This window comes from Aethalodelphis obliquidens, unplaced genomic scaffold, assembly GCF_003676395.1.
Source record: "Aethalodelphis obliquidens isolate GAN/ISIS:26980383/991018 unplaced genomic scaffold, ASM367639v1 scaffold5, whole genome shotgun sequence".
Taxonomy (NCBI): domain Eukaryota; kingdom Metazoa; phylum Chordata; class Mammalia; order Artiodactyla; family Delphinidae; genus Aethalodelphis; species Aethalodelphis obliquidens.
Window position 1 is genome coordinate 20,670,145 of NW_020837949.1, and position 27,574 is coordinate 20,697,718.

Below are 27,574 nucleotides of genomic sequence, written 5' to 3' on the forward strand. Positions count from 1 at the left end.
ACTGAAATACGTAACAGTTTTTTGCCAGAGTTCTTGGCACTTTCATAGAGAAGCAGATTTTTGGAGGTTCTTACTCTTCCACTTTGGAAGTCAAAATTTTCCCCACCTTTCCCCCACTTTGTTTGACTGAGATCACTTGAGGATACTGATAATGTGTCTCTTCAGAGAGAATTTATATTAGCTTCTGGCAGGACACATGAGCACTACCAATCCCAGATCACTAGAACCCACTCAGAGACTGAGGTGACTCAAAGCTGGGCTTCAGCCTCTTCCAGACTATTCCTGGTTCACCTTATCCCAGGGATGTGACCATTCATGGCTTTAAGCCAAATCATGGTGCTTTCTCAGAGCTTCCCATCCTTGACAGGCTCCTGGCTCCCTAGGGCTGTTCAATGTTCTGCTTGTCATCTTAGCTCTTCAGCCGCATTTTCTGGAATTGTCAGACACTCTTAGGAGAAAACCGGCCAGAAAATCCAGGCTCACCTCGCCGGGTTTCCCTCTTGTTACAGAACTTGGCCCAATAATTCTTCGTTGACTTGTAATTTCCCTGATACTTTTAAACAGATTTTTAAAGACAGACCTCGTCTACCTTTTCTAGCCATCCTCAGCAGAGGAACGGGTCTGAACTGCCAATCCAGCTGCTACTAGAAACAGCACTGTGTCAGCTATCACATCTGCAGGGAGCATAAGGCAAGAGACATGACAAGAAGGGGTGCACCTCCCAGAGGAGTACAATACTTTGGGCACATCTTCTGGGTGGTCGATATAACAGTTCTCCTGCTATCTCATTGCCCAGAAGTTAGTCACGTGGCCATGCCTGACTTCAAGGGCAGGAAGAAAATGTAGGCCATTAACATGTCATACTGCCACCCCAAATAAAATCTGGGTTTTAGTATTATGGGAAAAAAGAGAAGAATGGAGAGTGGGTAAGCAATACAGTCTTTGCCACATTCCTCATCTATAAAATGGAAGTAATATTAATACCTAACTTATAAAGTTGATGTGAGGATTAAAGGATATAATGAAGGTAAGGTAAACCTCTTAGCACAGTGCCTAGTATATGGTGAACAGTCAATAAATGTTAGCAATCATACTATTTGTTACAGTACAGGGATTTGAATATAATAAATCATCACATGATAAACAGGGAAAAGAACCAATCCTTTGAACTTCATCTCTCTAGTTTCTCATAGTCACCTAAAGACTCTTACAAATTCAGTCAGATAAACTTAGGGATAAAATTTCCACTACCATTGCTTTGTTTCAAATAGTTGAATGTTTGTTTGATTTATAATAGCTGATTACAAATCTAGCCCCTAGGAGGTATTGAGACACGTGTAAGTTCTCCTTATAATTATACTCCGGATTATCCTGGACTGTCCACTTTGTTTTTTTACATAGTTTCACTTTTTTCAACCTAACAAACGTATTAATAAATGTTTTTTACTTTTCAAACCTTTGTAAGACCCATCATATTACACAGTAATACAACCCACACTTCAAAACAAATCCTTTTGTCAGGTAAAGGTCCTGATATTTAGTTGCACGTATATATAGTGCTCCCCATGTATAGCTTCTCATGATATTTGGGGGTATTTTGACAGTTCTCTGACCTTCTTTCTACTTCTTATGACAACCACACCCAGACTGTCTTATATATATATGGTAATGGATAAATTTTAAGGGTCACAGAACTTATCATCCCAACAAAACAACCACAGAAACGCTGACATCCACCTTCTTCCAGGAATCAGAGAGAAGTGAGTGAGTAGGTGTGTGTGTCTGTGTGTGAGTGTGTGTGTTGGAACCCCAGCATGGGAGCAGTGTCACTGTTGGTGATTAGGAGGAGACAAATTACCGGAGTGACACAAATTACTAATTACTTTATTATGCAGTGAGAAGAATAAGAAGCTGGAAGTTGCTTCAGCAAATTCTATTTTTAAGCAAATAATTGTTGGGTTTCCAATGCTCCAAATTAAGTAATTCTCCTCAAGACCTTCCTTAAGTCTCCCTCTTTGAACTGCAGTGGCTGGCAAAGAATTGCAGATGCCTCTGGGATGGGCTTCGAATTTCGTTTCTAATTTTTTTTTTTTTTCAAACGTGCTATTCTCAAAATGAGATAGCTTCAGGGGCGTTTTTCTTTCCCCTGTAATTAGGAGTTACTGGGTCATCCACGGCTTTTCCACGCATTCTATAGGGAGGCGGCATTGAGTAATACAAAGATATGGAAAAGAGAAAAAAAGAACTTGGAACCAATTTTAAAACCAGGTGCTGCCCCTTCCCTGACTGTGTGACCTTGGGGCATATCCTGTAACCTTCACTTGTGCTGAAGGAGGTAGGGTGCTTTTTAAACTGAGAAGCGCTGTGCATACTTATGCACTGTTACTAAGATGGCCGAGAATGGCAAGAGCAAGATAGCCGCATAATAAGAATTATAATAGTTCACATTTTTTAGGAGGTTTTGAGGATTTATCATATGCCTGGTGCTGGTCTAAGGGCTTTACGTGCATTAACTCACACACCCTCTCTACTACCCTTGGAAGCAGGTACTAGCGTTTCCCCGTTTAACCCATCAGCTGCAGAGAGGGTGAGGAAACCGCCCAAGACTGCAGAGCTAGGGAGTGGCAGAGCCCGGGTTCAAGCCCAGACATCCTAGATCTACAGTCTACGCTCAGCTGTTACACGCCATCGCAGAAGTGACATCGGCCCACAGGCCTACACACGTGGGCTCAGTTCTCAGGCCCTCTGCTTTCCAACCATAGGCCGGGGCATCCTCTTAGGGCATCACAAAGATGTTCTTCAAGCAGTGACAGTTACAAAAGTGGCCAATTTTAGCCAGAGGTAACCGAGATGGAGAGAGAGGGTAGGAGAAATGATGTGATTAAGTTGCCGGGGTGTGAGGTAGTAATAGTTAGACACTGCGCTGGTAAATAACCATACAGCAGCCCAGGGCTGTTCACTGCCCCCCAAACTCCCATCGATACCCTCAAGAGAGATTCAGGATAATGTACCTCTAATTCTTAGATCCGTTTATCTGGTCACCAGCAGACTCTGAAAGTTCAGAGAAACAGGGTAGGTAAGATTTGATAAGGGCAAGCGGGGAGGGGAAGTTCTCAGTGGAGGGACAGACACTGTGGCCAGGCCGGGTTCCCCTGAGGGCAAGTGTGCTGGTCCGTGGGCAGCTCTGTGGTCTGGAGAAGGCCTGTGTGAAACGAAACGAGATCAGGGGATGGCAGCAGGCAGAGCAGACGGATTGAGAGAGCCTGTGTCCGCTCCAGCGTCCTGTCTCCATCAGATCTCAGAATCAGGAGCTACACGATTTCCTTAACAGGAGTCAGTAGATAGCGCCTAGGCCGGGTCGTGTGCAAGGAGGCTGTGGAGAGCCCTGTGGGAGGCACAGAGGAGAGAGCGCGGCCATGCGCACAGGTCTGGGTTAGGGTCTGTAGTTGGCCTTGGGTGCCTCACTCAATTTCAACTTCCCCTCCGTAAACTAAAGATAATTATCCCCGGACTGGCTGTCTGCACGCGGTGCTCATGAGTAGCAGGCGAGACAGCATACTCTGTAAACAGCATCGGGGAGCCCAGAGAAGACACTGACCAAGACGGACGTGGTGGTCCCCAGTGCCTGGACCCTGGGGGGCAGCATTTCTGCCCAGCCAGACCTTAACCCAGCTGGCAAATTCAAACTTGAAAGACAGAACAGAGGAACAATCAAGTGAGCAAAGCTGGAACACGTGGAAGATCACCTTGCTTGGATCCCAAAGTCAAGGGAGCAGAAGCCACGCAGTATAGTCCTTGCAACCTCCAGAAATGGGATCTCACTCAAGGTCGGCGTTAAACAGAAGAGGTGTTCCTGGGCCCCAGGCAGCTCAGAACCTTGGCCAGATTGGCAAATATTTCAGCAGGAGGTTAGCAAAATTGATGTCAACTTAAACGAGCCTCCTTCGTGGCTCTGCAAAGGTCCGTGTTTGCTCTGCAATATTTTCCGTTGCTGTGTATAGAAGAGTGTCCAGCGCATCGGCAGTGCAGGCTTCAGTTAGGGAGCCCCCGAGACACAGGTGGGCCACGCGCAGAGAGGGGTGCTCTGAGGCAGTGGGAACACAGGTGAAGCTGGTAAACACTGGGAGAGCTGGGGAAACGTGCCCAGGCTGGCAGGGCATCACGAGGTTGCATTTTTGCAATAATGTGAGTACCCTCAGCAGAGCAGCAATGCTGCTCAGAATATGAGATGAGGGGTTCCGATCCCAGACTGCCAAGGTTTGCATGAATGCGGGGAAGGCAGCTTCACCTCTCTGAGCCCCATTACCTCATGAATGTCATTAACATAAAAAACTTAATCCTGACCTTAACCCACTTAAAACATTCCTCTGGATAACGTGCAGATATCTGGATCGTGTGATGATGGAGTGAGATGATGTTATGCGCTACAGCCTATACAGAGGATATGCTCAGTCATTCCTGGTACCCATGCCTGCCCCTGCCCTGACCACCGAGTTCTATCAGAGAGGATTTCTGGCCAGTGACTGATGCTCTGACTTGAACAAAGTGGAGATACTCTGGAGGGAGAGGGGTGTGCTTCACACTGGCTTCCCTGGAGAGCCTCGACCCCAGGGGAGAGCTGCTGGCTGGGTGGGTGGGTGTGCAGGGACTGAGCTCAGCAAGTCCTGAGCCTCTTTGTCTGTGCTGTCAACCCTTTTCCTTAGTCTCAGTCACGACGCCTGAAGGAGAAATGGAGAAGGACGAGGAGGGTAAGGAGACTCGGACTCTGGGGACCGCCAGAGGTTGGCATCAAGCCTCTGGGGGCTGAGATCTCAAGGGGCTTCTTAGCCAAGTCTCTGTCCTGAGGGCCCCCAGTGTGCAGACAGCCATGGCCTGGGGTAGTGGAGGAACACACTGTGGAGTAGACACCCAGGCCAGGGACAGGAGACCAAGAGAAGGATCTCCACTTGTCTGCATTTCAAGGACACCCCACTTCCCACAATGTCACATAGCACCTTCACCTCCCATGCACAGTGTGTACTGTTTATAAGTAGCCCCCTCGAGAAAACTGGCAGATCGATGGGAGTGGGGACATGAGACGGTGAAGGTGTGGACAGATGACTAGAGCTATGTACATAACGAAACAATTTCTTTAAATGATAGAGCGTAGATGAAAGAGGTCATCGGGTGTATTTACACGGTGTCTATCCTCATCACAGATGTCCTTGGGGACAGGGGTCTGTAGTCCTAGCACCACCATCAGAACTGGAACATAGTAGGTATCAACAGAAAAATTCTTGAAAGAATGAGCGAACAAATGACAGATGCTCCTACAGCCCACTGATGGGTTGTGTGCAAGCTACGAAGCACCTGAACAAGGTTAAAGGTGGAGCAAATGTGGAAAAGGGTCAAAGGAAAGCCAGCCCCTCCAGCCTCTCTCTTTCCCTCCTCCCAGGTCTCAGACCTTCCTGCTCACCACTTCCCTCCACACTCACATGCCTAAAACACCACTTCATTCTGTCTCTCCCTGCTTGACAACCTTCCGTGGCTCCGTATTTCCTTCCATGGCTCTTAAGCCTTCGCACTCCCCTCTTCCTGTTCACTCATTCTGACAAGCCCTTCCCATTGGCCACCATCCCTCCTGCACCTCCCCCATCGCTTCCTAACCTAACCCAAACAGTCTCTGAGATGCGACTTGTCTAACGGCTCCAGCTGCTAAGAATCTGCCTCATCTATGAAACCTCCAGGAGTCCATGGTCCCGGCAGCACAATTCACCCGACAGACTGTCGGTCCCTATTCTCTGGGTTAGTCCTCCCTTACCATGGAGACTGGATTCCCAGAGGAGGGGGGAGTGTTCCCACATCTTCTATGTCCCACCCCCAGAAGCCAGTTTGCCATTGACTGATAAATCATGTCTGAAATTATAAAATACTTAACAAGCACCTACTGGGCTCCGGGCACTGGGGACTCGCAGACGCGGAAACACCGGCTCCCTGGGGAGAAAGGAGGGACACCAACAGCCAGTTCTAACACGACGGTCAGTGCTCCGGTGGGGTGGGCACTGAGGGGAAACACCCAGCTCACCCCCCAGAGCTTGAAGAGAATGTTCCTTCCAGGGAGGTGACAGCTGAGGGGACTCAGCAGGAGTTAGCAAGGCAGGACGTCCACAGGCAGGGGCAGGGATGCAAACAGAGCAGTGGCCAGCTGATGCGGTGGTCAGATGCCTCCCCTGTCCCGCCTCGGAGTTTTCACTTTACCCTGAAGCTTATGGGATATTAACAAGGGCAACGCACTCATTGGCAGATACTTGATTCACTCACGACTTGCAGAGGAACACGCCATCTCTTAGGGTTACCAGGAGTAGTAACAGGTTTGTGGAAGAATACCCAGAAAAGGGTCTCTGAGCATTCTGTCCTCCAAGAAAGGAGTTTTCTCTCTCTCTAATTGATATTACTTTCTAATCTCAAAGAGCAAGCTTTACAGAAGGCAATCAGTTTTTATACCAAGACTGGCCCCCCACCAAAACCAGGAAGTGGGCACAAACTCTCACAGGCCCTCTGGAGCCCCTCACACCACTCACGTCCAGCTCAGCCCCCCATCTCTCCCTCCCTCCCTGACCCAGATCAAAACTCCTACTTCTCCATCCCACAGGTCCGTCCCACAGGTCTAGTGTTGACAACTCGCATCTCCTCTGCTGGATTTGGGCAAGTTGCTTACATTACGGGGTCTCTATGACCTCATTTGTGAAATGATTATAACCAACCCAACCCTCATCTGAATCCTGACCCTAACCCCAGCCCTAACTGTGCTCTGGACAGGATGATGAGCCATTATCAGAATTATGTGATGCAAGCCGTACAAACCCATGCCACACTCAGGACATGGAAGTGTCAATCATTATTGGTCCTTGGCCCTTCCCTACTCAGAGGGCAGCCCTGAAGCTCAGGGACCCAGCCTTGTTTAGCTCAGACTGGTGCTCAGTGTTTCTGGAACAAGATGTCCTGAGAGAGAGTTCTCAGGTACGCAGCTGTTCGAGTAAACTGAGGTCGGTCTGCTTATGGACTGCAATGCCTAAGACCCAATTAAAAATGTATGTCCAGATACAGATGGCCAACAGGCACATGGAAAGATGCTCAACATCGCTAATTACTAGAGAAATGCAAATCAAAACTACAATGGGGTAGCACCTCACACCAGTCAGAATGGGCATCATGAAAAGTCTACAAATAACAAATGCTGGAGAGGAGAAAAGGGACCTCTCCTACACTGTTGGTGGGAATGTAAACTGATACAGCCACTATGGAAAACTATATGGAGGTTCCTTAAAAAACTAAAAATAGAGTTGCCATATGATCCAGCAATCCCACTCCTGGGCATATATCCAGAGAAAACTCTAATTCAAAAAGATACATGCACCCCTATGTTCATAGCAGCACTATTCACAGTATGATAGCCAAGAATGGAAGCAACCTAACAGATGAATGGATGAAGAAGATGTGGCGCATATATATATATATATACATATATATATATATATGTACGTGTGTGTGTATATATATATATACACACACACACACACACATATATATAATGGAATATTACTCAGCTATAAAAAAGAATAAAATAATGCTATTTGCAGCAACACGGATAGACCTAGAGATTATCATACAAAAGTGAAGTAAGTCAGACAAAGAAAGACAAATACCTGATATCACTTATATGTGGAATCTAAAATATGACACAAATGAACTTATTTATGAAACAGAAACAGACTCACAGACGTAGAAAGTAAACTTATAGTTACCAAAGAGGAAAGGGTGGGAGAAGGGATAAATTAGGAGCTTGGGATTAACAGATACACACTACTACATATAAAATAGATAAATAACAAGGACAAGGATAGCACAGGGAACTATATTCAATATCTTGTAATAACCTATAATGGAAAAGAATCTGAAAAAGAATATATAAATATACGTATACATATATATCACTTTGCTGTACACCGGACACTAACAGAACTTTGTAAACCAACTATACTTCAATTTAAAAAATATGGGAACATAGAAAAAGAAAAAAAAAAAAGTATGTCCAGAAAGGAGAGACAATTAACTGCACACCTGCAGAGATGTCAAGGACTTTATGTAAATTTTTTGGTCTAATCCTCCTAAGAGTCATGGAAATGGTAATTACCCCCATTTAACAGATGAGGAAACTGATGTTTATAGAGGTCAAGTGTGCCTCACTCAAGTCACTATGTCTAGCCGGGCTCATTTCGGAGAGTATGTGGTGTGCATGTGTGTATACTAGGGGCCTTTTAGTGACCCTCAGGTCACACAGGACGTCACCGTCAATTCTGTCATTTCATGGGTTGGCTGTAAGACTTGGGACAAATTATGTCCCCTCTCTGTGGACCTCAGGGTCTTTCTTTGTTTGTTTTTAAGTCTGTAAAATGGTGGAAGTGGAGTTAGATGGGGGGGAGCTTGGGGCAAGGAGGGGTGATATCAGATAAATGACCTCTCTATCAGCACCAACTTTACAGGATTCTCTACAAGATTTCCCCTAATTTTTAAACACATCACATTTCTCACTTCCAGAACCAGTTTCTCGAAAGCCATCCTCCAAATCAAGCCCCGAGCTGTATTTCCTGGCTTTGCCGTCCATGCCTTCATTTATAACCCACCAGTGCTGCCCAAGTTTGTTGAGTAGTTCGCTGGTCAGGGCTCACTGCCTTATGACCGACCCCAAGGACAGTCATAAATGTCAAGAAAGGAAACAAAAAAGAGAGCACCAGGGCACACTAGAGCTGGGAGGCACTGCAGGGACCATCTACAATCCCCTCATTTTACAGGTGAGGAGTCGGGGTCATGGAGGAACTAAGATACTCACGTTGGCTGCACCAGCAAAGATGCCGCCCTCACACTTGCTTCTAGGCTTTTAAAGACTAACCATGGATCACAATTACATGGAAATTAGGTGGGTCAACAGGCAGTGGAAATTGAATGTAGTGGGCTACAGGCATGGGGGCCGTCGAGAAAGAGACGCTCCAAGTGATGGAAGAATGCTTCCTGCAATAAAAGTGTTGTGAAGCAGGCGCTGAAGTGTGAAAGAACGTGGAGAAGTTTACTTGAAGGCTTTAAAGCAGAAATATATCTCAGAAGCTGTGGTGTGCCATTGTTTGGTACTAGTTGTCTCTGCCAATGTCTGAGCTCCTCTTCTTCCTTTGAAACAGACTTCCTGATTTTTTGCCGGGCACATGAACATCTGGAATGAAAACTACATTTCCCAGCCTCCTTTGCAGGCAGGTATGGCCAAGTGACTAAGTTTTGGCCAATGAGATCTAAGACAGAAGTGTTGCGTGAAACTTCCAGGACTGAGCATAGCCTTTTCTCCTCCTATCTCTGCTGACTAGCGCAGATATGATGCTTGGTCCTGAGCAGATGTCCTGGACCATGAGGTGGCACGCTAACCATGTCAGAGCAGGTAGTTTTGGACTGCCTACCCCCAACTTCTTTACATTAGAACTTCTATGTTGTTTAAGTCACTTATAATTGACCTTTATCCCCCCAACTGAATCTAATTCTAGCTAATACAGAAAGAGAAGAGAAATAAATTCAGACACCCCTGATAAGATCCAGAGACATAGGGCTTCCCTGGTGGCGCAGTGGTTAAGAATCCACCTGCCAGTGCAGGGGACACAGGTTTGATCCCTGGCCCGGGAAGATCCCACATACCACGGAGCAACTAAGCCCGTGCACCACAACTACTGAGCCTGTACTCTAGAGCCCACAAGCCACAACTACTAGGCCTGCATGCCACAACTACTGAGCCCGCATGCCACAACTACTGAAGCCCGCGTGCCTAGAGCCCATGCTCTGCAACAAGAGAAGCCACCACAACGAGAAGCCCACACACCGCAACAAAGAGTAGCCCCCGCTCGCCACAACCAGAGAATGCCCGCGCGCAGCAACAAAGACCCAATGCACCCAAAAATAAATTAAAAAAAAAAAAAAAGATCCAGAGACCTAGACAGTGGAGCTAGCCTTGCAGAGAGTTAAAGTGAATGGAGAAGAATTCTGACACTGACATTCCAGAGGACCTAGTCAATGTTCTAGATAGACCAGTGGTTTTCAAACCTGACTGCATATCAGAATCACCTGGAGATCTTCCACAGACTGCCGGGCCACACCTCAGAGCTTCTGATTCCGTTAGTTTGGGAAGCGGGGCCTGAAAATTTGCAAGTCTAATGAGTTACCAGGATGCTGATGCTGCCGGTTCAGGGGCCCACACTTTGAGAACCACTGTTCTAGACTTTTCAAAGATGCTCACCCAAACTCAGTATTCTTGGGTGGGTCTCAGCTTTGCATCTCTGACAAGGAGGTGTAATGACTGCCAGCTGCTTTCAAGAAGGGATGTGGGGATGCAGGAGAGCCTGGGTGAGCTGAGCATCTCGTGAAGAGAACATTTGTGATGCAAATGATTTACTGGTGCTCAGCTGGGAGCAGAAGGGATTTCTATATGGCGAGCCAAATCGAATTCACTACCTGACAATTAGCTCCAAATTAATGCGAGACTGTGCTGCCCGACTGTGCTCTAAGAAAGAGGTTCCCTGACAGCTTCAGATGGGTAGGATCTCAGACCTCAATCTTAGCTGGATGCAGGCAGGGCTTTTCCCCAGTTTACAAGTGTACCCCGAGCTCAGAGGATGGCCAGCACCCCCCTCAGAGGCCCTCTCCAATTTCACCCCCTCCAGACTTGGCCCTTATTAACCCAACTCAACCCCATCCAAAATGGACTTGTCTCCCAATGCCCTTGCGCCTCCAGGTTTGTTCCTCGGGAGATTGCCTTGGGCCTGCACACAGGCTGGCTGCTAATTCTTCAGCAATGAGATGCTGCACGTTGAAGCTCATTATGTTTTAGGGGAGCAAACCGTTGGCATTATGTGAGTATATCTGATCTCCTTAACTGGAGCTGCAAATCCCTGGAGGATAGGAACAATTTTCCTTATTTCTTTTTTTGTTTTGTTTTTTTTTTTGCAGTACGCGGGCCTCTCACTGCTGTGGCCTCTCCCGTTGCGGAACACACGCTCCGGACATGCAGGCTCAGCAGCCATGGCTCACGGGCCCAGCCGCTCCGCGGCATGTGGATCCTCCCGGACCGCGCGTGTGTTTGCACGCCAGCCTCACCTTCCACCCACCTCCACCACCATCATCATCACACCTGTTGAGCCCTCGGATCAAAGAGCTGTCCAGGAGAATAAAAAATATCAGGACCACATGATGTGCTCAAAATAGCATCTGATCAGGCAGTGTTCTCCAGAGAAAGCGAGCCAACAGAAGACACCCATGTAGGTCTGTATAAATATGTGTGTATGTGTACCTGTGTGTGTGTGTGTGTGTATATATATATATATATGTTTTGTTGTTTTGTTTTTTTACAATTTTTTTACATCTTTATTGGAGTATAATTGCTTTACAATGGTGTGTTAGTTTCTGCTTTATAACGAAGTGAATCAGTTATACATATACATATGTCCCCATATCTCTTCCCTCCTGCGTCTCCCTCTCTCCCACCCTCCCTATCCCACCCCTCTAGGTGGTCACAAAGCACCGAGCTGATCTCCCTGTGCTATGCGGCTGCTTCCCACTAGCTCTCTATTTTACGTTTGGTAGTGTATATATGTCCATGCCACTCTCTCGCTTTGTCACAGCTTACCCTTCCCCCTCCCCGTGTCCTCAAGTCCATTCTCTAGTAGGTCTGTGTCTTACCCCTAGGTTCTTCATGACCATTTCTTTTTATATATATATATATATGTTTTTTAAAGGAATTAGCCCATGTGATGGTGAGGCTGGTAAGTATGAAATACATCCAGATGAGTATGAATGATGAGTGACATCGGTCTGGTCCATTACATCATCACATCTGCCCAGGTCTGGAAGGTAACACGCTATGACCAGGACCACACTTTCTGGCCAGCAGTCCTCCTGCTGATGTCCCTCGGCATCTACAAGGCCTTTGTCATGGAGGCCTTCATCCTCATCTGTTCCCTGGGCAACTGGACAGCACTGCTGGTCCGAGCATTGGTAATGGGCCCTATATTGTCAACAGGCACTCCTAGACTTGGTGTCCCGGACATTCACATATCTTTCCCTGTCTCTGGGTTTCACTGAAGTATTTGGGGGAGTACTGGGGGAAAAATTTTGGAAACTCAGGCAGGATTTGATGCTGGGACAATTCTTTTTTTAAGCTTATAAACAACATCAATTTTTTTTTCTCACATTTCTAGAATCTGGGAAGTCCAAGATCAAGGCACATGGTTCTGAGGCAGAATTTCTTCTCCAGAAAACCTCCGTTTTAACTCTTAAGGCCTTCAACTGATTGGACAAGGCTGACCCACATTATTGAGGGTAACATCCTTTACTTAAAGTCAACTGATTTCGGATGTAGCCGCATGTACAAGATGCCCTCACAGCAGAGTCCTGGTGAGTGTTTTATCAAATAACTGGGTACTAGAGTCTCATCAAGATGAGACATACACTGTCACATAAAACAAACCTCTGTCAAAGCCAGAAGAGCTCTGGGGACACAAGATCACCTCTTCTTATCAGAAACCCAGAGATAGAATACAAAAACAGGCCGAATTCCCCTCTCTGTGACTCAAGGGGAGGGCGGCTACTTTCATCCCATCCTGCTAGGAATCTGACAAGCAGGTTCCTGCCAGGGAGAGGGATCTGGATAAAACTCCCCTTCACATAGCATTGGCCCCTGCACCCTCCCATGGGCGCCCTCATGACAGATATAGAGAAGAGGGGGAGAAACAGCTGCTACCAAATAGACCCAAAGACCCCGAAATCCGCTCACTGCCTAGTCGCCTTCAAATCCTGGAGCACCACTGAGCTAATTCCCCACACTTACCCTCACCCTCCCGTGAAACAGTCACCCTGGGATTGATTTTCTTGATTAGCTTATTTCTCACATTTGATAAATAACACCTGCCCTGTTCCAGTGCCTTCCTCTGACTCTGTTTATTAACAATGTTCGAGAGATTTTTCTTCTCCCATGATGGGTACTAAAGGCGCAAAATTCTAACTAATCATGTCGAGGGGAGGGCTCCAGCCATCCGTGGCTTTGCGCCAGGCAGGGACGTTTTATTTGTCAAGGGCTGACCGGGGCAGCGCAGTGTTACTGGAAGAGTTCTGCCTCTGGAGTCTGCTTCAGGGGGTGATCCTGGCCCTGCCTCAAGTGGCCTTGAGCAAGTTGGTAACCTCCTTGAGCTTCGGCTTGAAGATCATCTGAAAAGAGAGTTCTCCTGCCTATAAAGTGGGAATTGTGGATGGGACATTACTATGGAAAAGCACCTTTAAAGTACAAAGTGCTTCATGAACCCAGGGGCTGAGCCACTTCCATCCTCACTGTCCCAGATCCCTTCTGAGCCTTGTCACCCACGCGGCCTCAGGCAGCCCTGCTTTGGGGCCGCTACTGGTTACTATTGCTATGTACGTACAACCGTAAATGCACTGACATTAGCAAAAACCATTTTCTTATGCTCAAGGATTCTGTTGGTCAGGAATTCAAAAAGAGCCCAGCAAGGATGGCTTTCTTTGCTCCCTGGTGTCTGTGGCCTCAGGTGGAAAGAGTCAAAGACTGGAGTGACTCATGCCTGGGCACTGGAATCATCTGAAGACCTGTTCACTCACAGACCTGCTCTTGGCTGGGCTCACCTGGTACACCTGAACCCTGCATGGGGCTGTTGGGCTTCCTCATAGCATGGTGGCTGGGTCCCAGGAGCACGTGTCCCAAGGGAGCCAGGTGGACGCTGTGTTGGCCTAGCCTCAGGAGACACATAGCTGCACTTCAGCTGTAATCACACGTCCACTCAGGTTCACGGGTAAGGAATAGAGGCCACCACCTCTAGATGGAAAGTCCCACTGTAAGAACAGTGTGTAGGATGGAAGATATTGTTACAGACATTTTTAGAAAATTCAGTCTACCAGGGGTCTGAGTCACTAGGTGAATGAAAAAGCTGGCAGGTTAGAATCCTGGACCAGGGATGGAACTTGGCAGACGTAGTACCCCTCTACTCCTGGCCATTTCTGGCTCCAGGCATCCACTGAGACCAGCACAAATTGTACCCATCCCAGGAAACCTGGCCAGCACGAAAATCAAACCAAGAAGTGTCCCAAGGAGGGAGCAGGGAAGATGGCACAACTGCCCTTTCCACCCACTCCTGACCTCTCTGCCTCCGCCACGGCCTGAGCTAGTCTTGGTATTTACGTCTCCCCATTTCCCAGAATGATCCCAGCCTCCCATTCATGGGCAGTGCTCCCCAGGGTCGGCCTCTTCAGGGTATTTGTAGTAGACTCTCTCAATGTAAACTCTGTTCCAAGGAGGGCAGCAATGGCATTACCGGGGAACTTACTACAAATACAGAATCTCTGGGCCCACCCTAGATCTAGGGAATCAGAACCTGCATTTTAACAAGATCCCCAAGTGATTGTGATGTGATAAAAGCTGGAATAGCACCAGAACAGGAGAAGGAGAACTTGATTTGAGCAACTCAGGCTACTGGGTGTTGCTTCTGGCTTTGCCTGTTTAATAGCTGTGCCAACTCAAATTACTGAACCTCTCTGAGCCTCAGTTTCCCTAATATGTAAATTAGGTGTCACAGGCACGTAGGTGTGCGTGTGCTTGTGTGACATTATGCCTCCCAGGGCTGGCAGTCAATGAAGTTCAACCCTGAGGGCCAAGCACGGCCATCAGCCCCCCGCCCCCTTCCGCTTGGCCAGGCCTGTCCTGAAGTCTCCCCTCTGCCACGGGGTGTGCGAGGAGCCAGCTGTCAGAGCGGCCCAGCAGCATGGTAGGCATTACAGGGAGGTGTAAAGCTCAGGGAACCCCTCCTGGAGACAGCAGTCTCCTTGAGAGGAGAGGGATGCAGGGCGTCTGCTCTCCTTTGCAGAACTTATTTATTTTTTCCAGCAGACACTGTTTATCGGCCACTCACAGGAGTTCTGACTGGGGCCTCTGTCGCCCTTTAGACTCTGGAAACTAGGTCAATCCCCTCCAGAATTCACTTGCGCTGGGAAGTCTGCCTGGCTGTGGCAGCGAGGGGCCCTGACAGGGACCAGGGGCTTCGTGAGGATTCACAGAACCGCGGTCCCTGCACCCAGCGGCAATCCCCAAGGTCACTGAGCTTCTCCCGCTACCGACGCCCAGGCCTACCAGGCTCCAAGTGTGTGTGCAGGGGTGTGTATGGGGGGACTTTACATAAAAATCATGCTTCGGTACGATCTTGGAAAGCAGAAGAAGGGCCGGTAAAAAAATGTTAACAGGATATTCATGTACTCCAAGCCTTTGTTTAAAATGTACATCAAAACGATCCCACCCTTCCCCTATGCTACAAGCTTTCAAACGAAATTTTTAAAATATCATACGTAAAGATTATGAGCAGTCCTTACTCTATCAGTACTGCTAGCTGCAAGTCCTTCTTTAGATCTAACTTCAAGTCCTACTGCTTTAAGTGTCTGCAACTAACTGCTCAGCACCGTGAACACAGTAACTTCTCAGCAAGTACACAGCAGGTGGTTGTTCCGGAAGCCTATGGCCTGAGGTGGGTAGAAAAATCTCTCCATCTCTTTTGATTTCCCGGGAGGTCTGCTTCGCTAGGGTCAGGTGGTCCAGGTGTGTTCAGGGTCTTGCTAAGTCCAGCTGGCCTCCTCCCCAACCAAGGGTCTAGACAATCAGCAATGCTCAAATTGCCCTTCAAAGACGGGCACAGTGCTGTGGGGACATTTGACTGTGTTTCGCAAAAGAAATCAGCATTGAGGTTACGTAGTGAAGTAAAATTAAAACTAGGGAAATACTGAACCACAGAGAGCAGGGACTTTCTAGAAGGAATATGTTATGGGAAATAATTCTGCTGCTAGTCAGCGGGATGACCAGGCTTTGGTCTCTCTTCTGGACGTCGGCCTTTATGTCAACATCTAACTGGCCTGTGAGCTGCCCTGTCTAGTTAGGAGGGTCACATCTGCACAATTCTACAGACACTGTCCTCCAAAGTCGTTTATTAGAAGATTTCAAAACATTTCAACTGAATGTGCAAGCGCTACAGACACGTTAATATAATAATTCTCTCACAGCAGAGCCACCAGAATTGAGCACCCTGGGAGGTCACCCGGGGGGTCCGTGAGGCAGGGATGCAGAGGTCCAAGCTCAGCCTTCTCTGACTCACTGTGCGGACAAGGTCCTGCCCCAGCACGGGCCGTCCCCGCCCCCACCTGATGGAGACACGCCAGAGACAAAGTGATGTGCTTGGAAGCGGGAGATGCTGACAGCAGATCACACCCTGGCACGGCAGCTGCCCCGCGGGAGAGCCAGGCCTCCTCCACTCCATCTGGCGGATCCACAGCCACGTAATCTGGTTAATACAGACGACTTCTGATGACTGGGTCCCCACAGAATCGTGTCAGGGCCAGATCTCCTGGCCCGAAGTGGAGAGATCCATTTCCATGGGAAGGGATCGCTCCCGGCCCTCACAGACGTGGGCCTGGCTTTGGACTTTAAAGGCCAAGGTCGAGGGGTCTCTGATAGTGGAGTAGGGGTTCTCAGGTCCCACTTGTCTCAAGGCAAGATTTGGAGGCCTTGCTAAACTTTCCTCCCAAACCGAGGGCTGATTACGGGCTACAATGTGAATGGATCAAATTGACCCGTGGATGACCAGGTCCCTTACCCAGAACTGCCTCTACCTTCTTGTAAATACATCCCCACTTTCTGACCAGAACTTCACTGCTCAGGGTCTCAGTTCCTTGGAGGAGCGCCATCCCACCTTCCAACAAGCCAGCAGCCCTCAAACCTGGCTGTGCACCTGCATGTGCCAGTGGGAAAGCCTCTTCTTCCCTCTAAGAGCTTGTCAGAGGCAGACAGGACAGAGAAGAGGACAGTGGGGGAGCCCACAGCACTAAGGACCCAGCGCGCAGTGGCTGGGAGAAGAGAGGAGAGGGATCCGTGACAAACCCGGGGAGGTGATGTTTAGGAGGGACGGGGCCTTGCAAGGTGACGCCTGTTTCTCACAGATGCCAGGGCCAGACAGTTCAGGCGTCTGCAAGAGAAGCCGGCTCAGGGAGCCATCCTGAGAGGTGCTAGAAAACCTCATGCGTCATTTCACGTGTTTGTACATATGGGTCTGCCGAGGGGGCGGCACAAGAGGAAGGAAGTTCACACTGCCCGCTACAAGAGTTCCCCTCCAGGATGTGCCCGAGGAAGTTTCTGGAACCCCCAACCTTGCCCACACTCCCGGCTGTGCCCCAGCTCTGCATTCTCCCCACCTCCCAGTCAAAACGCCCAGTCCTAAGTTCTCTGGCTCAGTTTTCATTTGCAGCTCTCCTTGGAGACTTCCTTCCAGGGGTCCCCGTTAGAGCAAGCTCATGTACACAATAAACGGAGTCACTCCGCAGCAGCTGGCGAGTGTTTTCAATGAGTTGGAAAATCAGGTTGAATGTATCATTAAATATGGTGCTTACGCCGAAGCCCAGACATGCAGGCTAAGTGCTTTGTCATTAGACCTCCTTTACCCACTCCCCAGCCCCCTTGCCTTCTCTTCACCTTCGTCTCTGCTTCTCCAGGGTTTTTAAAGTTAAAATCTGCCTAAGTATTCTATTAATATGTTTTAAGAGATGCTTCTTCAAGTAAACAGTTCTTTGCCTTAGGGGTCAATGTGATCTTTTGCTAACAGGAGGCACGTTGGCTTGTGTATGTACATGAGCTCATGAGTGTGTCCCTGTGTGTGCGGTGGCTGAATACATGTTTACCGTGGACACCTGCCCATACAAGTGTCATTGTGCTTGTATTTCTGTCCCATGGGCATCTGTGCATCTCACACCCACACACACACACACACAGGCTCCCAGAGCTGTAGGTGCTCTAGTTTCAGTTTCTGAATGACTTGAGAGGCTGGAGTCTGTCTAGATGGATGGATGGCACTCAGACGGCCACCAAGATGTGTTTTCCTAGCTGACCAGGACCGTCACCCCACCCCCCATAGTCTCAGGACCTTCAGCCCAGGGGGGTCAAGTCTTCAAAGGTCAGCTGCCCGCTTCTGAGCAGGCATAAACCAACCCAGCACAGCCTTCCTTTTCTCCTTCCACCCCTGCCTCTCTGCTCTCCTCCTAATGGTATCTCTTCCCTCCCAGCCTCCTCCGTCTTCACTTCCCTTCTTCAAAGAGCCAGATGTTACACAAGCTTGACAAGGACCCAGAGAGCACAGACACTGGAATGGGAAAGGCAGGGGAAACCATCTCCAAACTCTCACTTCATGGATAAGCAAACTGAGACTCGGAGGTGCAGCGATTTCTCCCAAGTGCCCAAGGAGGTAATGGGAGAGCCAAAACCAGAGCTCGGATTTTCCCAGCCTTTTCCACAACTCTGCCCTTGGAGGAGAAAAACCATTTCATGGGCTCTTTTGCCGCCCCCCTCAAGCCCCACCCATGTCAGAGCGTCGGGATAGAGTGAGTGTGACCAGGGAAGGTCCCCAGTAAGGGAAAGAAGTCTGACCTCCTTCCAGGAGGTAAGGACTTCAAAGGGATTCTCTTCCCAGTGAGCGGGAAGGAGGGGGCGCTGAGACACGGAGGCAATGGCCCTGCTGCCATCAGACGTTTGGTGTAACTTTACAGGTGCCGCGTTGGTCCCCACACGCCCCCAGCTGTGCCACGTGGCCATCAGAGTGCTGGCACCGACCGGCATAACCGTGGAAAGAAACGAGAAAGTGCTGACATGAATCCCAGCTTTTAGCCCCGGAAGGGGCTGGAGAGGCAGACGACCCTCCAGTTCAGTCCCTCGTGTTATGCAGGAACCCTGCACACGGGGACCGAGGACTTGCCCCAGTTCGCTCAGGGAGGTCCAGGGTTGCATCCCTAGAGCACCCTTCTGTTTACAGACCCTTCGCATCCATTCTCCCACTTGGAGCTGGTCCTGATGATGCTCCTATGAGGACAATGCTTGGCAAGCCTCGGATGAGGACACTAATTCTACATAACGTGCCCACATGGCAATAGTGTCCCCACAAGCCCAGCTCAGCTGTCTCTCCTCTGTCTACCACAGCCTACTGTTCCTCTGCTTCCCTGGAGACAGAGCAGAAGACAGAGGCACACGGAGGGAGGAAGCAGAGATCGGGGACACAGGTGTGCCTGAGACTCCCCCCAGAGCACTGCCCTCTGCAAGGCCCCCAAGAAGCCAGGTTGAAGCGAAGGCTGAGGAAGGGGCGGGTATGATTCGTTCTCCAAGGTCAGGGGCGCCCTCTGCTGTTAGCACAGTGAATTGCACGGCCCCAGCCCATGCTCAGAGACTGTCCATTGAAAAATCAGGCAACCGCCCTGCGTCCTGCCAGAGGAAGGGCTTATAGAACAGGGTCAGTGGAAACGGAACCAGAAGGCCTTCCTCTCCCTGGGTGTCAGAGCTGAGTCTATCCTCTGAGGACTCAGATGGGGAGGGTGTGGGAATAGGGGAGGAGAAAAAATAGGGGGCTGCCTTAATTCTCTGGGACCGGGGAGCCTTTTATTTGGGATGTAGGGCAAAGGTAGATGCCCCTCTCCCCTTCGTCCTCTCCATGCATTGATATTTCCAGAAGCTCCTCTCACTTATTCAAAGACCGAGCTGTGCCAATGGAGCGAACAGCCCAACAAGGAGCCCAGAGGAGACACAGCATCCGTGAAGATTTTTTACTCAGTCACCCACCAGCCTAAAAGTTAAAAAAAAAATGTCCATTTTGGCAGCTTTGAACCTGGGCCAAAGCGGAGCATAGCAGCAGGAAGAGCACAGGACTAGGAAACCTGGGATCTGGTTCTATGTCTACCACTTATTACTTATCGTTGACTAAGGCTTTTCTCTCTGTGCCTCAGTTTCCTCTCCTGAAAAATGGGCCTTCTAATACGCTGCCTTCCAACTCAGAGATGTGTCCTGGAAAATTCACTTAGGTATACATAGCAGCGTTAGCAAATGGTGCTGATGCTACCTTGCTCTGTTTTCTTTCCCATGAAATGGGCAGTTGTGGTGGGAAGGTGTGGACAGAGCCAGGGCCAACTTCCCTGCCCGGAACTCTTGACTTTGAAATGTCGCTGGTGGTTCCATCTTAGCCCTTAACCATGTCAGTGGGCTCCCACCTTAAGGCAAGGCATTGCCAAGGTTGTATAAATAAAAATGCTGTTAGTGGGGCAACACAGTAGCCGAAAACTAGACAATCCCCTTAGCAGTCAGCCTCCTGGAAAGCAGGGGCTGCTCCCAGCTAGGTCCAGAGGATCTAGGACTGGGGGAGGGGAACTCTGCTCAGGAAGGCAAGAGAGAGCAGGGGTAGGGTCCCGGCGACAGCATGAGGACCCTAAGATAGGGGCATGGAGGCAGGGAGGGAAAGGACAGCTTTCTCTGAGTTTAGGATCGTCCTGGGACCAGCCCTGAGTTGACTTTACCTGACAGAGAGGTCAGGAGCATTAGTGAGAACTCGCTGTGAGGTGGGGCTCCCTCTGTCCCTGTGCCCGGGACAGATCCTGGACTTCACTGACCTCAGCACCTGCCCCAGTGCAGGCAAACTGCTTCCCCAGGAAGCAGCACCCAGCAGGCGCACACGAAGTATTGCTGTTGTTACTATTGTCTCATCATCATTGTGATAACAGTCCTGGCCCTCTTATTTCCTGCACGATGTTCTCTTATTTGAATTTCCATTTCCTCATCAGCAAAAACAAGAATCATCTTTGCCCCTCCTCAGCTCCCGGGGTTGCAGCGCGGAGAGGGAGAGAGGTATCCCGGGTGCATCTGCGGGGGAAGGTTCCAGAGGGACCCCAAATGCTGTTATTGAAGGCTGAGTGTTCCGTGGCGAAGAGCTGCTGTAGCATCTCTGCCTGCACTTGATCTGAATGTGCACATTACTGTAATGTCCCAGCGCTGCCGTCAGCACTGGGAAGGCTGAGCTATTTGTAACCACGAGACGCATGAAGACCAAATGGTAGAGGGAAGCTCGTCTGGCTTACCTGAGAAAACAGGGCCGCTGGCTTTGAACACAACTGGCATTGAGGCGTGGCCACCTGCGTCACATGCCGCTGCCCAGGGCTTCCTGTGGGGAAGGAGGAGAGACGGGGGTGAGGAGACAAAGGCAAGGAGAGTATGCGTCCTCCGGGGGCACCACAAAAGAAAGAGAGAGAGGGAATCCAGTTATAATCCCACCCCCGGTGCCATTACGGACGCTAGAAGTCCTGTCTGCCTCCACCTGTGCTCTGAGAGCACCACCTGCCCTCCACAAAACTTCCTGGCCCCTCAGAGCTGGGCTGAGTGCCTGGTCCTTGGTTTCAGCTATTCCTCTCCCTGCTCTCTCATCCAGAGCGACAGAGGACCCCAAAGCAGCCAGTCTCCAAGGCTCAAGTTGCAGGGAGGGCATGGCAGTGAGGTGATGCCCTGACTGGACTTGAGAAGCGGCCGGAGGTGGAAACCAATGGGCAGCACAGAATCCTGTTGAGACCCTCACGAATGTCCCCTCAAGGCTACGGCTGCCTTTTAATTATCCCCAGGCCTCTCCCTCCTCATGGTAGGTCCTCCCAACTTTCCCACCACGCCTCCCTCGATGTACATTTGCAACTGTTTCCAGTACTGGGGGGCGGGGAGGGTGGCTGGGAGGGATGTCATCTTGCCTAAACCTTACTCCCCATGGGATGGCCAGACACTCATCCCCCTTTTTCTTTTCCCTCCAGACCCTGGGGAGATCTCTGGGCCTTGGTTTTGTCATCTGTATGGTGGCAGTAGTCGTCAATGCTCTCCGAGGACCCAGGTCACTCCCAGCATTCTCACTGTCCTCATTAGGCCCCCCTCTCCCGACACCACGGGCCAGCAAGGCCTGTGCCCCTCGGCGTAGAGATTCTGCTTGGTCACCTCCTTCTCCCCTTCCCCCATCATACTAGGAACTTCCCCCCAGACTTGCTGCTTCATTTCACCCTTTGGTTATGACAAAACATACACATTTATCATTTTAACTATTTGTAAGTATACCATTCGATGGCGTTAAGTACACTCACAATGTTTTATACTATCGTCACTATTTATACGCAAAAGTTTGTCATCATCCCCAATATAAACTCTATTCCCATTAAACAATGCCTCCCCCCATTCCCCCTGCCCTCATCCCAAGTAACCACTATTCTACTTTCTATCTCTATAGATCTGTCTATTCTAGGTGCCTCATGTAAGTGAAATTATACAATATTTGTCCTTCTGTCAGACTGGTTTCATTTAGCGTATTTCCAAAGTCCATCCAGGTTGCAGCACATGTCAAAATTTTATTTCTTTTTATGAGTGAATAATATTCCATTTTATGGATATATACCACATTTTCTTTATCCTCCCATCTGTCCATGGACATTGGGTTGTTTCTACCTCTTGGCAATTGTCAACAGTCGTGTCACACACATGGATGTACAAGTATCTGTTTCGAATTCTCTCAGGTATATACCTAGGAGTGGAACTGCTGGGTCACATGGTAGTTCTCTGTTTAACTTTTTAAGGCGTTGTCAAACTATTTGCCCCAGTGATTGGACCATTTTACATTCCCACCAGCAATGCATGAGGCTTCCAATTTCCCCACATCCCCACCAACCTTGTTATTTTCAAGGTTTTTTTAATCATAACTATCCTAGTAGGTGTTGAGTGGTTTAATTTCACTCTTAAACCCCCTCAACGCCCAAGATGCTTGTAGTTTTATATGACAATGGTCCTAATCTTGTATTCCATTAGGTATAAATAATCCAGTTTAAGAGGGAAAGCTCACAGAGGGCAGGAACTGCGTATGGTTCCCTCAAGACCACCATTTTCACCTTCATGTCTCACTAGGAGATGACCAGGGTGGCCTGCAGAGGAAACAGCTTTCTCCCTTAAGTCCCAGAGTCCAGCTGTGTCCGCCCTTCCCGCTGACAGACGCTGGAATGCCAGAGGCCTCAAGGACAGTCTTTGATGAACCGGGAGAAAAAGAAAGAAAAGAGAATAAGAAAGAGTTGGACGAGCCTGAGATAGAAAGGGCAGGGCCCAAGAGTGAAAGCAGGGAGAGGAGAAGAGAGATTGAAGGGGGAGCTAATCACAGAATCCAATCTCCAGAGAAGCGGATTCCGCGGCTCCTTCCCTGCACCTGATTCTTCACCTCACGGATCTGAGCTGGAAAATTACAGAGATTCTGCTGTCGAACTCCCTGCCACCTCAGCCCCTGCCACTGAGGCCAGAGACAGCCTCAGGTGCCCCCCCAAGGACGCCAGTCAGGGCCCAGGCAGACTGGAGGATCCAGCTGTTGTCAACATAGCTGTTGCTCTGGGCTTTGCCAAGGGACCTGTCACTGCGGGCCTTTGAGGGGTGCAGGTTACTCCAGGAGAGGGAGGGCCCAGGAACGGGGTGGCAGTGGGACCTGTGGGTGTGGTTGACTAGCCAGTGGCTACATCCCTGCTTCTTCTTGTCCAGACATCCATGGAAAGGCAGAAGGGATGCTCAGAGGCTCACTCACCCAAAGGGCAGGATAGGGAGATGCGTGGAAAGGGACGTGAAGAACCCCGGGGAGGCCAGGAGAGCAGGCCGGGGGCAGAGGGAGGCCTGGGACACGTTGATCAAATGTAAATCGACTAAAGTGGAACACTTTCCCCTCTCTCCCCGTCTCTCCCCGTCTCTCTCCCAGTTACTATCAAGGCAAAATTTATGAAGGGCTTCAGGCACTGGATATTCCTTGTATTTCAATCTAACTTTTTGCAATCTCAAGTGAACAGCTTGGCTGCTTCTGCCTGTCAGGGAATTTAAATTGCAGATGGGATGGTGAGCCAGCCACCCAGGCAGGAGCAGCCCCTCTAGTGCACACCATCATTGCCTAGCAACCAGGCTGGGAAGAACCTGACGAAGCTGTAGAAAGTTCCACTCCGGAAAGTGCCCTTGACCCAGGGCACCTCCTGGGAAAAGAGAGGGAGTTTCCCAGAGAGAAGAGACAGCCAGGTAACAGGTCTGCTCAGTCAAGGAACGCAGCCAGGGAATACACCCAGTGCCACTGGTGTGTCCTTTTTGACATACAGAATCCCCTCTGGCCTCTGCCTGGTTTTTGACATTCCATTGTTTTGGAGATTGTTTTCAAACCAAAGATGCCATCCTTCTTCTCTGTGTGCCCTTCACACCTCACACATCGACAATGTGCGGAGAGAGACGAGAATGAATAATCCAACACACACACACACACAATCACATGCAGAGATAGGCAGGTGCTTATGCTGTTAACAACTAGCCGTCAGCAAATACCCACAACAGCTAAAAGGAGGAGGAAACCTATTAAGTCTGCTCCCGCTTGGACCTCAGTTCTCCAGGATGGAACCGGTATGATTATGGCCTTTGGCCTTGATCAGAGTTAGTGTCAGTAAAGTGTCTGCTACACTTAACATCCTAGGAAAGAGCACCCCAAATGCACTTAAGGCCGGAATCAAAGCATATGCTTTTACTTAAATAATTGGCTTTGAGAATAAAAATGGAAATAGTACCCCAGTGTGTCTGTCAAAGTTTACACATATTGGTGTCCCATCAACTTTGAGGCAAAACAACCCTCCACACACACTCATGGAAAACACACCCACATCACACGCACCCTTTTCTACCGTATGTCCAGGAGATACCTCATGTATTTTCTGGGTTTCTGCTCTGAGTTGAATTGTGTCTTTCCTCCAAGAAAAAAAAAAGATATGCTGAAGTCCTAATCCCTGGTATCTCAGAATGTGACCTCATTTGGAAATAGAGTCACTGCAGATGTAATTAGTTAAGATGAGGTCATGGTGGATACGGTGTCCATAGGACTGGGGTGTCCTTCTAAGAAGTCACACAGGCCATGGCGAGACACAGAGACACGGGGAGGATGCGATGTGAGGACGAAGGCAGAGACTGGAGAGCTGCAGCTGCAAGCAAGGAGCACCAAGGACTGCAGGCAAACCAGCAGAAGCGACAAGAGGCCGGGAAGGATCCTCTGCTATAGGTTTCCGAGGGAGTGTGGCCCTACGACACTTGATTTTAGACTTTTAGCCTCCGGAACTGTGAGACGATACATTTCTATTGTTTTAAGCCACCCAGTGTGCAGCCCTAGGAAATAATACAGTCTGCTCTCTGTCACTCTGCTGAAGGGGACCAGAAAGGCCCATGTGCTGGCAGTGCCAGCTCGGAGTGAGATAGAAGTGGGTCCGCACAGGAACGAGCCTGGGCCCTCTGGATGCAAATGCCGGCGTGGAGTTGAAGGGTTTCAAAATCTTTGAGACTTTGGGCAGAGAGCTGGATATTGGCTTTTTGGCTAAACCGTGATCTTTCATTAAGGGTTTGTTCAGTAGACAATCCCATGGCCCTCGAGCATCCCGTGGGGGAGCAGTGTTTTCAGAGTGCTGAGGCCGGTGCCCTGGCCCGCATTTTCCTCACACGTGTCGACCTCACTCACTGGGCACTTCTCCACTGCTGCCTGGCCCTGTCCTTTAGCTTGTCCTGCCCCTCCAGGGGGGCACATCTTCCAGGGCTGGCACTACGCTGTGTCCTTCACTGGGTCATGCAGAGTGCTGTGCGCTTAGTAGGTGCTCAATAAATGTGTGGAAATCAATGCACAAGGCATACAAATATGAAAACCATGATTCACACAGAGACGCCTAGTGAGTGACCACCAGTGGAATCAGCGCACCAACCCATTCATGTCTGCGTTGTTATTATTGCTGTGTTATCAATACCCCATTCACGGTGTCTGATTCAAGTGTATTCGCTTCGGGTACCTATGTCTTCCTGGAAATTCTAGAAGGTAGGTAAAATGGGTGTGATCACCCCATAGGTCAGAGACAAGACAGAGGTAGGATCTGAGTACTGGACCAGTGAGGCAGCTGGACGTGGAGTGGGCCAAGAGTTGGGAGCATATGGTTCTAGACCTGCCCACTGATAGAACAAGTTACTTCACCTCCCCTGACTGAGTATCAGTGTCAGCAATCTGTTAAATGAAGGTAGTTATGCCTTAACCAACCTGCAAATGACTCTTTGGCCTCTGATTTCCCAATCGTGGTAGACACAGAAAAGTGCCACAGGTCCCCTTCTGTGGTCGAGGTCAGCTTCAGCTGAGGGCACTGAGCCCTCAGGGGGATGAGCGAAGAAGTACGGGTATCAAAGGCCAGGTCCCTTAGCCTGATGAGTAGTCCTCAGGCCAGAGCCCCAGGCTTTGGGGCCCGCACCCCAGATTCAGTCCAACGTCCTCCTCTTCCCAAACCTACCTCCTCCCCCTTCCTTCAGAAGTGTGGGTCCCCAAAGTCACCCTGCAGCCCAAACTCCACTCCAGCATCTGCATCTAGAAGGCCCGACCTGCAGCACCAACTCGCCCCTCTGCAGACTTTTTAAAAATTGTAGTAAAATACACATAACATTAAATTGATCGTTTTAACCATTTTTAAGGGTACAGATCAGTGGCGTTCTGTACATTCCCAGTGTTGTGCAACCATCCCCCCATCTTTGCTGTCTTCCCCAACTGAAACCCTGCACCCATTCAACACTAACTCCCCATTCTCCCCTCCCCCAGAAACCACCATTTGACTTTTTGTCTCCATGAATTTGACTGCTCTAGGGACCTCATATAAGTGGAATCACACAGTATTTGTCCTTTCATGTCTGGCTTACGTCACTTAGCATGCTATCTCCAAGGTTCATCCGTGTTACAGCATTTGTCAGAATTCCTCCCTTTATGGCTGATTAATATTCCACTGTACGTACAGACCACATTTTGTTCATCCATCCATTCATCTGTCAGTGGACACTTGGGTTGCTTCCACCTCTGGCTATTAAGAATAACGCTGTGCATCTTTATTCCCAGCCTGCCCCTAGGTTCTTCATGACCACTTTTTTTCCAAAGTGAGAGACTGGCATGGACATATATACACTACCAAATGCAAAATCGATAGCAAGTGGGAAGCAGCCGCATAGCACAGGGAGATCAGCTCGGTGCTTTGTGACCACCTAGAGGGGTGGGATAGGGAGGGTGGGAGGGAGGAAGATGCAAGAGGGAAAAGATATGGGGATATATGTGTATGTATAACTGATTCACTCTGTTATAAAGCAGAAACTAACATACCATTGTAAAGCAATTATACTCCAATAAAGATGTTAAAAAGAAAGAAATAATATAATACATGTAACATACTGGCACACTGTAAAGAAAAAAAAAGAGAGAGAATAATGCTGTGCAAATATATTTTTATCTCACGCCAGCTTATCTCCATATACAAATGGGCCTTCCTAGCCTCCTTCAGGATGACCAAGAGGTAAGAGAAATGGCAGACATGGTCAGAATTTCCCAATCATGGGGTTAAAAAGGCATAATTTCTCTAGCTCCCCTGGCCTCAAGGATGGTTAGCTGGGCAGTATCCCGGGAAGAGGTGCTGGTGTAGACAAGCAGACAAGGCAATATCTGTTTTCCAAGGTGCAAAAACTGCACAAGGTATGGAAGTGAGGAATGACGGAAAAGCACTGGGGCAGCCCAGAAAGCGTTCATGTCCTCTGTCCTCGCTAGGCCATCTTTCCCTGTAACACTGCCTGTGACATTCCCTG

The 27,574-nt window shown here is 49.2% G+C and overlaps 1 long non-coding RNA gene across 1 annotated transcript in view; it reads right to left on the reverse strand.

Moving 5' to 3' along the window:
* LOC113617809 (uncharacterized) overlaps positions 1 to 21,077 on the reverse strand; it is a 130,722-nt gene extending 109,645 nt beyond the window's left edge. Inside the window, exon 1 of the long non-coding RNA XR_003431776.1 lies at positions 20,992 to 21,077. This is a non-coding gene — a long non-coding RNA (uncharacterized LOC113617809). The remainder of the gene's footprint in view (positions 1 to 20,991) is intronic.
* Positions 21,078 to 27,574: the final 6,497 nt, after the last annotated feature.